Source organism: Suncus etruscus, chromosome 3 (assembly GCF_024139225.1).
Source record: "Suncus etruscus isolate mSunEtr1 chromosome 3, mSunEtr1.pri.cur, whole genome shotgun sequence".
NCBI classification, from domain to species: Eukaryota; Metazoa; Chordata; class Mammalia; order Eulipotyphla; family Soricidae; genus Suncus; species Suncus etruscus.
The window spans coordinates 85354658-85367077 of NC_064850.1; positions in this window are offsets into that span (position 1 = coordinate 85354658).

A 12420-nucleotide genomic window follows, 5' to 3' on the forward strand; every position below is an offset into this window, starting at 1 on the left:
AGGATTCTGCTGTCAAGATAGTCAATTCAGCACCGAGGTAAGCAAAACAATAGAGATTCAGAAGAGACTTGCAGAAGCATAAGAATTATTGTGCCGGGGCTAGAGAGATAGCATGGAGGTAAGGCATTTGCCTTGCATGCAGAAGGATGGTGGTTCAAATTCCAGCATCCCATATGGTCCCCCAGCCTGCCAGGAGCGATTTCTGAGCATAAAGCCAGGAGCAACCCCTGAGCAAAAGCTGGATTTAACCTAGAAACAAATAAAGAAAGAAAAAAAAAGAATTATTGTGCCAGGAGCATGCCCTGAGCACAATTGGGCCAAACCCCACCATGCCTCCAAAAGCAAAACAAAGAATGAGAGTCCTAGAGATAAGTGCTCAAGATTTGGGGCTAGAGAGAAAATAAAGGGATCAAGTCATTTGCTCTTGAGTCCCTAATTTGAGTCCCTTTATACCTGGTTTAACCCTGGTTTAATCCCTGGAGCCACATGTGATTTTCCAAGAACCACCACGTATTGATATTTAAGTGTCGTGAGCATAGATCCAAGAAAGAATAAGCCCTGAGCACCAGCAGGTGTGTCCTTGACCAAGAAAATAAAACAAAAACAAAAAGAGTAATTGGGAATCAATTGTTCAGTGTATAGGAGGATGTAATTTGCCCAACTCTTTAACCCTCTTGTTGTATCTACTTGAACTCTATTTTTAGCATTTTACTTTTTAGTATCCTTTCTATTTCTTTTTAAGAAATAAGAAAAGAGGGGTAGGAGAGGTGACACAAGTGGTAAGCCATTTGCCTTGCATCAGACTGCTGTTTGATCCCCCGTGTCCCTTATGGTCCCCAAGCCAGGAGCAATTTCTGGGAGCATAGGAGTAAACCCTGAGTATCATCGGGTGTGGCCGAAAAAGACAAAAAGAGAAAGAAAGGAAAGAAAAGAAGGAAAGAAAAAGAAAGGAAGGAAGGAAGGAAGGAAGGAAGGAAGGAAGGAAGGAAGGAAGGAAGGAAGGAAGGAAAGAAAGAAAGAAAGAAAGAAAGAAAGAAAGAAAGAAAGAAAGAAAGAAAGAAAGAAAGAAAGAAAGAAAGAAAGAAAGAAAGAAAGAAAGAAAGAAAAAAGAGAGAGAAAGAAAAGCTGTTTGAGGGAGGGGGCCAGAGTGATAGCACAGAAGGTGGGGCATTTGATTTGATCTCTGGCAGAGGTACGGCCCGAAATCAAGAGAGAGGAGAGAGAGAGAGAGAGAGAGAGAGAGAGAGAGAGAGAGAGAGAGAGAGAGAGAGAGAGAGAGAGAGGGAGGGAGGGAGGGAGGGAGGGAGGGAGGGAGAGGGAGAGGGAGAGGGAGAGGGAGAGGGAGAGGGAGAGGGAGAGGGAGAGAGGGAGAGGGAGAGGGAGAGGGAGAGAGGGAGAGGGAGAGGGAGAGGGAGAGAGAGAGAGGGAGAGGGAGAGGGAGAGGGAGAGGGAGAGAGGGAGAGGGAGAGGGAGAGAGAGAGAGGGAGAGGGAGAGGGAGAGGGAGAGGGAGAGGGAGAGGGAGAGGGAGAGGGAGAGGGAGAGAGGGAGAGGGAGAGGGAGAGGGAGAGAGGGAGAGGGAGAGAGAGAGGGAGGGAGAGGGAGAGAGAGAGAGAGAGAAAGAGAGAGAGAGAGTGAGAGAGAGAGAGAGCAGGCCAACTCATAAACTCACTCTTTTCTCCAACAAGATGTAAACTGAGCCATGAAAGATCATGGGGCCACACAGCAGAAAACCAGCCATTTTGAGAGGCGAGTTCAGACCAAGTCCCCACCCTGCGAAAGCCACACCTTCTGCGTCCATCACCATCAGCCAGGATCACCATTTCCTCTTACTACCTTGCCTCATAAACGACCTTCTGCGATTTTCTTCAGTGATACCAATCTGATCACACAGCAGGTACAACATTTTTTAGACTGATATCGCCAGGGCTTTTTGAATGAGTATGGGCACCCTCCTCCCATACCTTCCTTCTTTCAGGAGGCCTGGAAGATAGGTACACACCCCTAAGATTTGCTATCAAAAATAGTGTTGTGAATCTATGGACAACTTTATTTGTTTGATGCTGTCATCCCTATCAGAACATCCCAATTTAACAGAATGGACAACTAACAAGAGTTTATGAAACCTTCTGCCATTGTCTTAATGACGTCATTAGAGACAATAATTTTCACAAATGCGCTTGCTACTTTATTTTTTCTTTTATCTTTTTTTTTAAACTTTCTCCTCTTCCTTTTTGTCTTTTCTTTATTATTTTTTTTTGATAACTTTGCTTTCACTTATCTGGAAACAAATGTACTATGATCAACTATGTCAACTATATGATGCATTTTCTTTGAATAATATTTTTGTTTTTCAGCCACACCCAGAGATGATCAGGGGTTACTCCTGGCTGTGCGTTCAGAAATCGCTCCTGGCTTGGGGGAACCATATGAGACGCTGGGGGACCACTTGCGCCACTGTTCCAGCTACTCTTTAAATAATTTTTTAGTGTCAAAAAGAAAGAAAAAGAGAAAGATATGTAAGAAGTGAGGGTTTAAATTGCTATATTTCTCTGGCCTCTTCCCAGTTTATAATCTTCTATTTCTTATTCTTTCTTTTGTTTAAAAATAATTTGTGAATTACTTTACATCAAATACTAAAAAGCAGTGTATCATCAGCAACTCTTTTCCCAAACAAACCCAAAACACTACAACCATGATCAGTATTGTTGTCTTCATAACCTTTGATATGACCAAATGAGGCTTCATCTTAAAAAAGTGACCCAAGGGCCCGGAGAGATAGCACAGCAGCGTTTGCCTGGCAAGCAGCTGATCCAGGACCGAAGGTGGTTGGTTCGAATCCCGGTGTCCCATATGGTCCCCCATGCCTGCCAGGAGCTATTTCTGAGCAGACAGCCAGGAGTAACCCCTGAGCATCGCTGGGTGTGGCCCAAAAAAACAAAAAAAGTGACCCAAATTGGACCTAGTAGAGTAGCCCAAAAGATGATCCCAGAGATTTTATATTTTATAAAGAATGGAAGGGATAAGAGAAAATGAGCCTCAGAAAGAGGAAAACCCCAATTTAAAGGAGCTTTATTTTTCAAGGTGGCTGATTTGTATCATGTACAGTCCATGGAATTTCCTGAAAAGTATATGACATTTCTCTACTGTAAGATAACATTCACTAATATTGGGCACTTAGTGTGCTTGCTTCTTCCACTTTTATAATCATGACAATAGCATTATTAGGTGGATTTTTAGGTCCCCTGTGTTATTGATGACAAAGCTGAGCTTTGTTTTGCTTTGTTTTGTTTTGAGGCCATACCTGGTAGAGCTCATATTTTACTCCTGACTCTATGCTCTTAGTGTGACAAATATTAAACCCAAGTAAGTAAGCCTCATACAGTGCAACTGCCCTAACCACTTTATTATTGATCCAGCCCCAATTAAGCTAAGTTTTAAACTGTATAGTATCACACTGAATAAAGTTAGTCAAAGGGAGTAAAACAGAATTATCCCTTTCATATGTGGAATACAAAAAAAAAAGATGAAATAATGAGTACCCAAAGACAATAGAAACAAAAAACATGTGAAATGATATACAGTAGTAAACAAACATCTTGAGTGTCCTGGAGGATAGGAAAATAGGGAGAAAGGGGTAATGCCTATGGTGGAGAAAAGCATTTAATCAAGAGGAGGAAATGGTACTAAAAGGTGGCAAAGTGTTATGTATAAATATTGTTCCTATCAGCAAAAGTACTGTAAAAAGCAGAAAAAAAGTTTTTTAAAGTTTACACTGAGGCCCAGAGCTGCCTGAGTAGCAAGAAGTACCTGCCTTGTAAGTATCAGGCTGCAAGTTGGATCCTCAGTATCACCCTATGCCCCCCACAAGCCAAATGTGATTTAGGCAGTTCTGTAGGTCAGGCACCCTTTCCCCAGTGCCACAACAGCACAGCCAGCTGTGTACAAGTAGTGCAACTTAAGTGAATGACTCCCCTGCCCCCACTGAAAGTCCGACAACTGGAAAGTGTGCAAGCACCACAATTGAAAGAGAGAACATACATCCCTGCGCCCCTCATGTCCAGTCACTACTGAGGCAAAAAATAGCCAAAAGGAATGAATGGAGGGAAGGGGTTAAAACATAAAAATCTTAAACTTTCCCAGGCTGCAGAACTAGACAGGTAACTCTTCCAATTCACAAAGCACCTAGTGTCCAAAGAAGACCAAGGGTTCCAGTGGTTTCTCTCAGATGTAGCTCTCAGAAACTGCACAAGTGACCTCTGACTTCAACTCGGAATGTCTAAGAATTCCCAAAAGTACAATGGAGAATTGTCCAGTAACTTCAGTTCCCAGGAAGGCCTGGCTGAGAAGAGAGGCATTCTCTGGGACACCCTGGTCAAGGTTCTCGGGGCCCAGATCATTTGTGTATATGAAGCTAACCAGCTCTTAACATTAATAGAAGAAAAAGGCAAAGCACGGCCCAGTAGCAAACCTACGCGTCATGAGCAAAACTATATTTGAGGTCTTGTGGAAATGCTCTGACAGAGCCAAGATCCTCCTGGTCCCCCTGCTGTTGCCTTCCTTCATCAGTCAAAATCCTATTCTTAGTTTGATGTATCTCAGCTGTCACTGAACAGAATGCTCAACGGCTGAATAATTACAGAAGCTCAGAATAGCACATGGGAGGGGGGCAGTTCGCAGTTGCTTCTAAATTGTTAAGTGAAATAGAGAGTGCAGGAGGGAGATTCTGTGAATACCAAGGATCCCCTAGAGCCTGCCTGAAACAGAACCTTTTTTTTTTTTACTTAGAGAGAAAAGGTCAGAATAGCAGGTTTTGTTACAAGAATAATGCTGAAGGGAGAAGCAATTCAAAGAATAAAGAAAGCTATTATATACAGGGCTAAAAAAAGGTCTTTACCCATTTATTGATTCATTTATTGTATTCATTTCTATTCAATTTGCCAATTTAAAATATAAAACGTCTTATAGTTTAAAATCAATCTATTTTCCTTTAAAAATTAGATATATAAAAAATAAAAAGTCACCACCAAGTTACTATATATATACATACATATATATACGTATTGGTTTTGGGGCCACACCCTGTGATGCTCAGGGTTTACTCCTGGCTATGCACTCAGAAATTGTTCCTGGCTCGGGGACCATATGGGATGCTAGGAATTGAACCCAGGCCCGTCCTGGGTCAGCCACATGCAAGGCAAACGCCCTATCGCTGTGCTATCACTCCAGCCTCCCAAGTTACTCTATTATCTAAAGCTCAGAGATACAAAGACTGGTTACTTTGTGGTGGTTTTTTTTTCTTCATTTTTTTTTTTGGGTCACGCCCGGCAGTGCTCAGGGGTTAATCCTGGCTCCATGCTCAGAAATCGCTCCTGGCAGGCTCAGGCGACCATATGGGGTGCCGGTATTTGAACCAATGACCTCCTGCATGAAAGGCAAATGCCTTACTTCCATGCTATCTCTCCAGCCCCTTCTTTTTTCTTTTCTTTTCTTTTTAATTTAATTAAATCACAGTGAGATACAGTTAAAAAGTTGATGGCAGTTGCGTTTTAGTTGTACAACATTCAAACATCCAAACTTCATTAGTGTTTATTTTCAGTCACCAATTTCCCCAGTTACCCTCCCTTTGTGGTGTTTTTCTATACTGAAACAATACTTGCTACCCAGAACTTTCTCCTCTTCTTCTAGAAAAGGTTTTGCCAACCTCCTTTGAGCAGATTATCTCTCAAAGATTATTTCTCAGCCCAGTAGTCAAGGATTGCTTCACTCTTCTCTATTGTTAGTTACACTTCTCTTTATACCAACCATTAGAGCCCATTGCCCTGATCAAGCAATTTGGTCTAGGAGAAGAAATGTGACTCAAGCTATCAATCAGAGTATAGTTAGAGTCATTTATTGGAAAGTTGTGAAATGAAGTTTCTGTCTACTTTTTATCTGATATTAAGGAGGAAGTAAGTAGCCCCAGGGACTGCTGGCTTCCTTGTTGAAATTGTGGGAACAAAGCAACTCCATCAGTTGTAGAAGGGAGGGAGAGAGTGAAGCCAGCAGAGCCAGTGGGGGTAGAGGCATGTTCCCCCACCCCCTGGGACTTATTGTCTCTGGTAACTACTTTTTCTGGTTTTTCATTTGTTTATTTGGTTGGTTGATTGGTTTTCTTAAGGCTTACTCATGGCTCTTTACTCAGAAATTATTCCTGGTTGTGGTCAGGGGATCATATAGGTGGAAAACATGGGTCAGCCATTGTGCAAATCAAGTGCCATAACCACTATACTATCTCTCCAGCTCCAACTCTGCCTTTTCAGTTATGTAAATCAATAACTTACTTTTTTAGTGCTTTAGCATTGAGACAGATGTTCATTTACTAACAACCGAGAAAGTATTGTAATCAATACTTTATAGGTAATCTCGTGCAGGCTGTGGCCTTCTCAGAAAGAGGAAGTCAGATTCCCCTTTATGCATGAACTATAGCAGCCCAATGCCTTCCTGACATCCTCCTACAAAAAGGGCCCAGCTCCATGACTGAAATCATACAATATGAGCATCTAAATTCTCTCAGTAGGATTTGTTATGAGATTAAAATCTCTGGGCATTTCTTTCTAAAATGGTGGACAACTGAGCCCTCCTGCACTCACCCCACCATTGGAAGCCCTGGCAGATCCTGCCCAACATTTCTTTCTTTTCAGCAGAAAAAAGGCCCAGCTCAGCCACCATTTTTTTCAGAAGAGAATAATGGCTGCCAATACTTCCCCAGGTAGTCTGGTCAGGGCTGATAACTCTATGGTCTTCTCAGAAAGGAATGGAAAGATCCTCCTTTCTGCTTTAACTACAGCAGTCCAACACCATCTCTGATACCAGCTCCACAACTTGGCTTTGTCAAACTTCCAAGCCACCTAATTTGTTTTAGATGTATAAATCTTGGACTATATAGACACCTTTATATCCTGCACTGTCAGCCCAGTAGTGCTGCAAGAAATCTGGTTAGAGTTACATAGTTCTCTACCTGCTTCTGTGAATCTAACTAGTAGTACAGAGGCTCAACTAGCACCAACCACAACCAAATAAATCTTTAGACATTGATTTTTAGTAATACCATGGAGAGATATAAATTGACCTGTATTTATCTAAGATATGATACTTCTAGTTACATTTGTATTATAACAAACAATCTGAGGAGCCAAAGAGATAGCACAGTGGTAGGGCGTTTGCCTTGCTTGCAGCTGATCCAGGACTGGTGGTGGTTCAAATCCCAGCATTTCATACAGTCACCCCTCCCCCATGCATGCCAGAAGTGATATCTGAGCAGAGAGCTAGGAATAACCCCTGAACACCACCGGGTGTAACCTCCCAAGAAAATAAAAATAAAAAAAAAAATTAACAAGAAATCTAAAATAAATGTGTTTGTGCTGGTATAAAGGCAGGCTATGGTGGTGGGTGGGTGATTGGGATATGAGTGAAGGAATTAGTGGGATTGGTGATGGGATTGGTGTTTGAACATTTAATGCCTGAACTAACTATTGTGAACAACTTAGCAAATCACGGTGTTATAAAAAAATTTAAAAAAAGGATTGCCACTGAATGCCTAGCAAGCACTGCTTCCTGACACTCAGCTGTGGCTCTTGGGACCATCCCTGTTCAAGAGCATCTGTGGAAGCTACATGATCGAAGGTAAGCTGGCAGCATATAAGAAGGGTAGAGTCAGAAGAGCCTGGCTTCTCCACAATTTTGTACATCTCCTAGTCAATGAACCCTAGCACAACAGGCAGAAAACGTCAGTCACCAAGATCTCTAGATACAGAGGACTGATTTTACCATCCAACGTGAAGCAGAAGTCTTCCATACACCATGAAAGCACCGAGGGGAGAGTAAATGATCATGCAAGGAGTCTATAGTTAATCCCATGACAGTATATTTCAGGGGTGGAGAAACCCTGTATCTCCTAGGCCAAGGGAATTCCCTCTATAATATCCCCAATAGTTACTGTGTCTATGCAGGGAGAAAAAGAAAAAAAGGCACAAAATAATCATGTTTCCACATATAAATTTATTGATTGATCAATTTTTATAGACGTCTTTATTTTGTGTAGATATTGAAGTTGATGTCTCCAGTTTTATTTTATTTTATTTTATCTTTATCTTTCTTCTTGTACTCCGGCATGGTTTGATTTCAGAACCTAGACTATTATGTGGTGCTTGTCTTTATTGCTGTAGAGCTCACTGGATATTTAATTTGATATTTCTTTCTGTATTGATGTGGTGTTTTACTTACCTTTTTCATGTCCTCGCTCAAACTGAGGTTGAAGCCTGAAGGACTCTGCCATTTTTAGCTTATTTGATTTATTTTTTCATTTATTTTTTAAATTTTTTCTTATTTTTTTATTTTTTCTTATTTTCTACCCCAAACTATTGCTTTTCTTTCCTTCAAACAGAACCACATAACTCGATTTATCTAGCTCTGCCTCTTAAATAGAGAGAGAAACAAGGGAGGGTACCAGGGCCAAACAGATACATGATCACTAATAGTAAGCTAGACAAAGAGGGAACCACCTACTCTAGAGCCCGGGGGGGGGGGGGGGGTGATGGTGGGGGATATGGCTGCAGGAAGGGAATGGGGATTGGGGGAGGACAAATTTGGTGATGGATATTCTCCTGATTCAGTGTTAATATGTACCTAAAATACTACTGTGAAAGATACGTAACCCATTATGATCAAAATAAAAAAAAAAATACAAGCCTGGGCCAGTGCAATAGCACAGAGGGTAGGGTATTTGCCTTGCACACTGCCAACTCAGGTTCAATTCCTGGCATCTCATATGATACCATGAGCCTGCCAGTAGTAATTTTTGAGTGCAGAGCCAGGTGTTACCCAAAAACAGAAACAAAAATAACAGCTTACATCAAGGGTCTCAAACTGGCGGCCCGCGGGCCATTTGCGGCCCTCCATACAACATTTTGTGGACCACGGCCAGCCTTCAAATATTGCAGTATTCGCAATTATTCGCTTACCGAATAATCGCAATAAAAATCACATTAGTAAGAAAAAATCGCATTAAACATGTAAATGTTTAATGCGATGTTTTGCTATTTTTTTCCTTACTAATGGATTTTTATTGCAATTTTTCGGTAAGTGAATAATCACGAGTACTTTGCACCTAGTGCAGACATCATTTCCGCTGCTCCTGCCCGCTGTCCCTTGCATTATTGGAGGCCTAAGGGAGAGAAGGGAGAGAAGTTTATTACAGAATTAGATTTTGTCAAATCTTCATCATGACTTCATCAAAGCCTGCAGTGAAGAGAAAGATTGATGAGGAGCACAGACAATTTCAGGAAAAGTGGGAGATACAGTATTTCTTTGTTGAGCACAGGGGCATCCCCAGATGTCTTATTTGCTCAAAGAAAGTTGCAGTGTACAAAGAATACAACTTGAAACGCCATTATTCAACTAAACATGCTGAGGAATGTGCAAAATATCAAGGAAATGAGAGAGCCAAGTGGGTTGCCAGTCTTAAAGCATGTCTAATGAGGCAACAAGATTTCTTCAAGAAAGCAACCAAAGAGAATGTTGCATCAGTCGAAGCTAGTTACATGGTTAGTGAGATGATTGCTAAAGCAGGGAAACCATTCACAGAAGGAGAGTTTGTTAAAAAAAAATGCATGTTACAGGCTGCAAGTATTATCTGTCTGGAAAAGAAAGGTCAGTTTAGCAAAATCAGCCTTTCTGCCAACACTGTGGCAGAGTGCATTTCTGACATGTCAAGTGACATTTATCATCAACTGTGTGAGAAAGCCAAATGTTTTGATGCATAGTTGCTCTTGGGCCTGGAGAGATAGCACAGCGGTGTTTGCCTTGCAAGCAGCCAATCCAGGACCTAAGGTGGTTGGTTCAGATCCCGGTGTCCCATATGGTCCCCCGTGCCTGCCAGGAGCTATTTCTGAGCAGATATCCAGGAGTAACCCCTGAGTGGCGCCGGGTGTGGCCCAAAAAACAAAAAACAAACAAACTCAGTTGCTCTTGACGAGGGCACAGATATAACAGACACTGTGCAGCTCACAATTTATGTCCGTGGTGTTGACTGCAATTTTGAATCGACAGAGGAGCTGCTCACAATAATTCCAATGCATGGCCAGATCACCGCTAATGAGATATTTCGGCATCTGTGTAATGCCATTGAGAATGCAGGTTTGCCATGGAAGAGGTTTGTTGGAATAATAACTGATGGAGCGCCATCGATGACAGGGAGGAAAAATGGACTGGTGGCACTTGTTCAAAAAAAAACTTGAAGAGGAGGGTGTAGAGAAGGCCATTGCTCTTCACTGCATTATCCATCAGCAGGCCCTTTGCAGTAAATGCCTGCCGTGTGACAATGTGATGTCTGTTGTTGTGAAATGCATCAAATCAGATCCAGGGGCTTAAAGCACAGGAGGTTCCGTACTTTTTTTTTTTTTTTTTTTTTTGAGGAAATGGAGTCAGAATATCGAGATGTGCTCTATTTCACTGAGGTATGTTGGCTCAGCAGGGGAAATGTCCTGAAAAGATTTTTTGAGTTGAGAGAAGTAAAAGCCTTCATGGAGAAGGATGGGAATGCTGTTTCTGAGTTGAGTGATCACAAATGGCTCATGGACTTAGCTTTTCTTGTTGACATCACACATAAGCTGAATGTACTAAACAAGATGTTACAAGGCCCGGGGCAGTTTATCAGTGCTGCCTCTGACAATGTGAGAGCATTCTCCACAAAACTTGTGTTATGGAAATCCCAGCTCTCTCAGACAAACCTTTGCCATTTCCCAACATGCAAGGAACTTGTGGATGCAGGCATACTATTCAGTGGTGAGAAATATGTTGATGCTATGTTTAAGCTAGAGAAGGAATTTGATCACAGATTTGCAGACTTCAAAAAGCACAGAGCCACTTTCCAAATTTTTGTGGACCCCTTTTCCTTTGATGTGCAAGATGCCCCTCCTGTGCTTCATATGGAGCTCATTGTTCTGCAATGCAACTCTGATCTCAAAGCCAAGTTCAGGGAGATTAGTGGAAAAGCAGACATGACATGCATGGGCAATTTTTGAGAGAATTGCCCCCCAGCTTCACTGAGCTTTCCCGAATGTTCAAGCGTACCATGTGCCTTTTTGGGAGCACATATTTGTGTGAAAAGTAATTCTCCACATTGAACTTCAATAAGTCAAAGTACAGGTCTAGACTTAATGATGATCGTCTTCAAGCCATACTGAGGGTCTCAACTGCTTCCTCTCTAAAGTCAAATGTGGTTCAGATTTGTGAGAAGAAGTGCTGTTAAGTCTCTGGCAGCAAGGAATAGGCAAAAGATGCCATGTTCAGAAGAACTGTTCATGATCTTCACTCAATGTTCTATTCATGTTCAGAAGAAATAATTAAAATTGTTTTTTTTTTTTTGTTTTTTTTTGTGGTTTTTGGGTCACACCCATCAGTGCTCAGGGGTTATTCCTGGTTCCATGCTCAGAAATTGCTCCTGGCAGGCACGAGGGACCATATGGGACGCCGGGATTCGAACTGATGACCTTCTGCATGAAAGGCAAACAAACGCCTTACCTCCATGCTATCTCTCCGGACCCCTAAAAAAATTTTTTTTTTAAATTAAAATTGTTAATAATGACGTTTGAGGACTTTTTTTTTTTTTTGTGAAATCCCTTATGCGGCCCTGCCTCACCCCGACTTTGCCTCCTTCGGTCCCCAGATAAGTTGAGTTTGAGACCCCTGGCCTACATTCTTGTTATTTTATAGGGTCTGCTCCTCTCTCTGGAGATGCCTACATTCTCCCCAGAGCATATTTATTTTCCCCCTCCCTTTTAATAACGTTTCTTGGCTTCACATTGATCTCTTCTTAAAATTCTTTTCTGCCAGACAAGGCAAGAAACCTGGGAGTTTCACTTTGAGGACAAAATTTCCTATTTATGCAAAGAGCAGGACCTCACAGTAGTGTGAGAAGTATCGTTTTCAAATACCAGGGTGGAGATGGGAGAGAACTAATTCCCAGGCTTTGAAACATCAAGTGGGTCTCATTGAAATTGGGCGAAAGTTTAGCATCAGACAAGGACAACCATGCTTGGGCCAAAGTTTAAAGATAAGGACAACATGTCCTCAATTTTCCTTTACCCAATTAAAAATAAAAGATGGACAGTTTTTCTTATTCTGTCCAACTCCCACACCTCTTCAGACCCATTCACCTAGATTTGGAAACATGGTGCCTGGGGTGATTCTACATCCCTGACTTTAAGTGTAGGTTTGCAGCTAAAAATAGCCAGTGCCCCATTACCATGTTACCTAGTTCCAGGTGATACACCAGAAGAGGATTTTTGTTTTTTGTTTTTGTTCTTTTTGGTTTTTGGGCCACACCCGGCGGTGCTCAGGGGTTACTCCTGGCTGTCTGCTCAGAAATAGCTCCTGGCAGG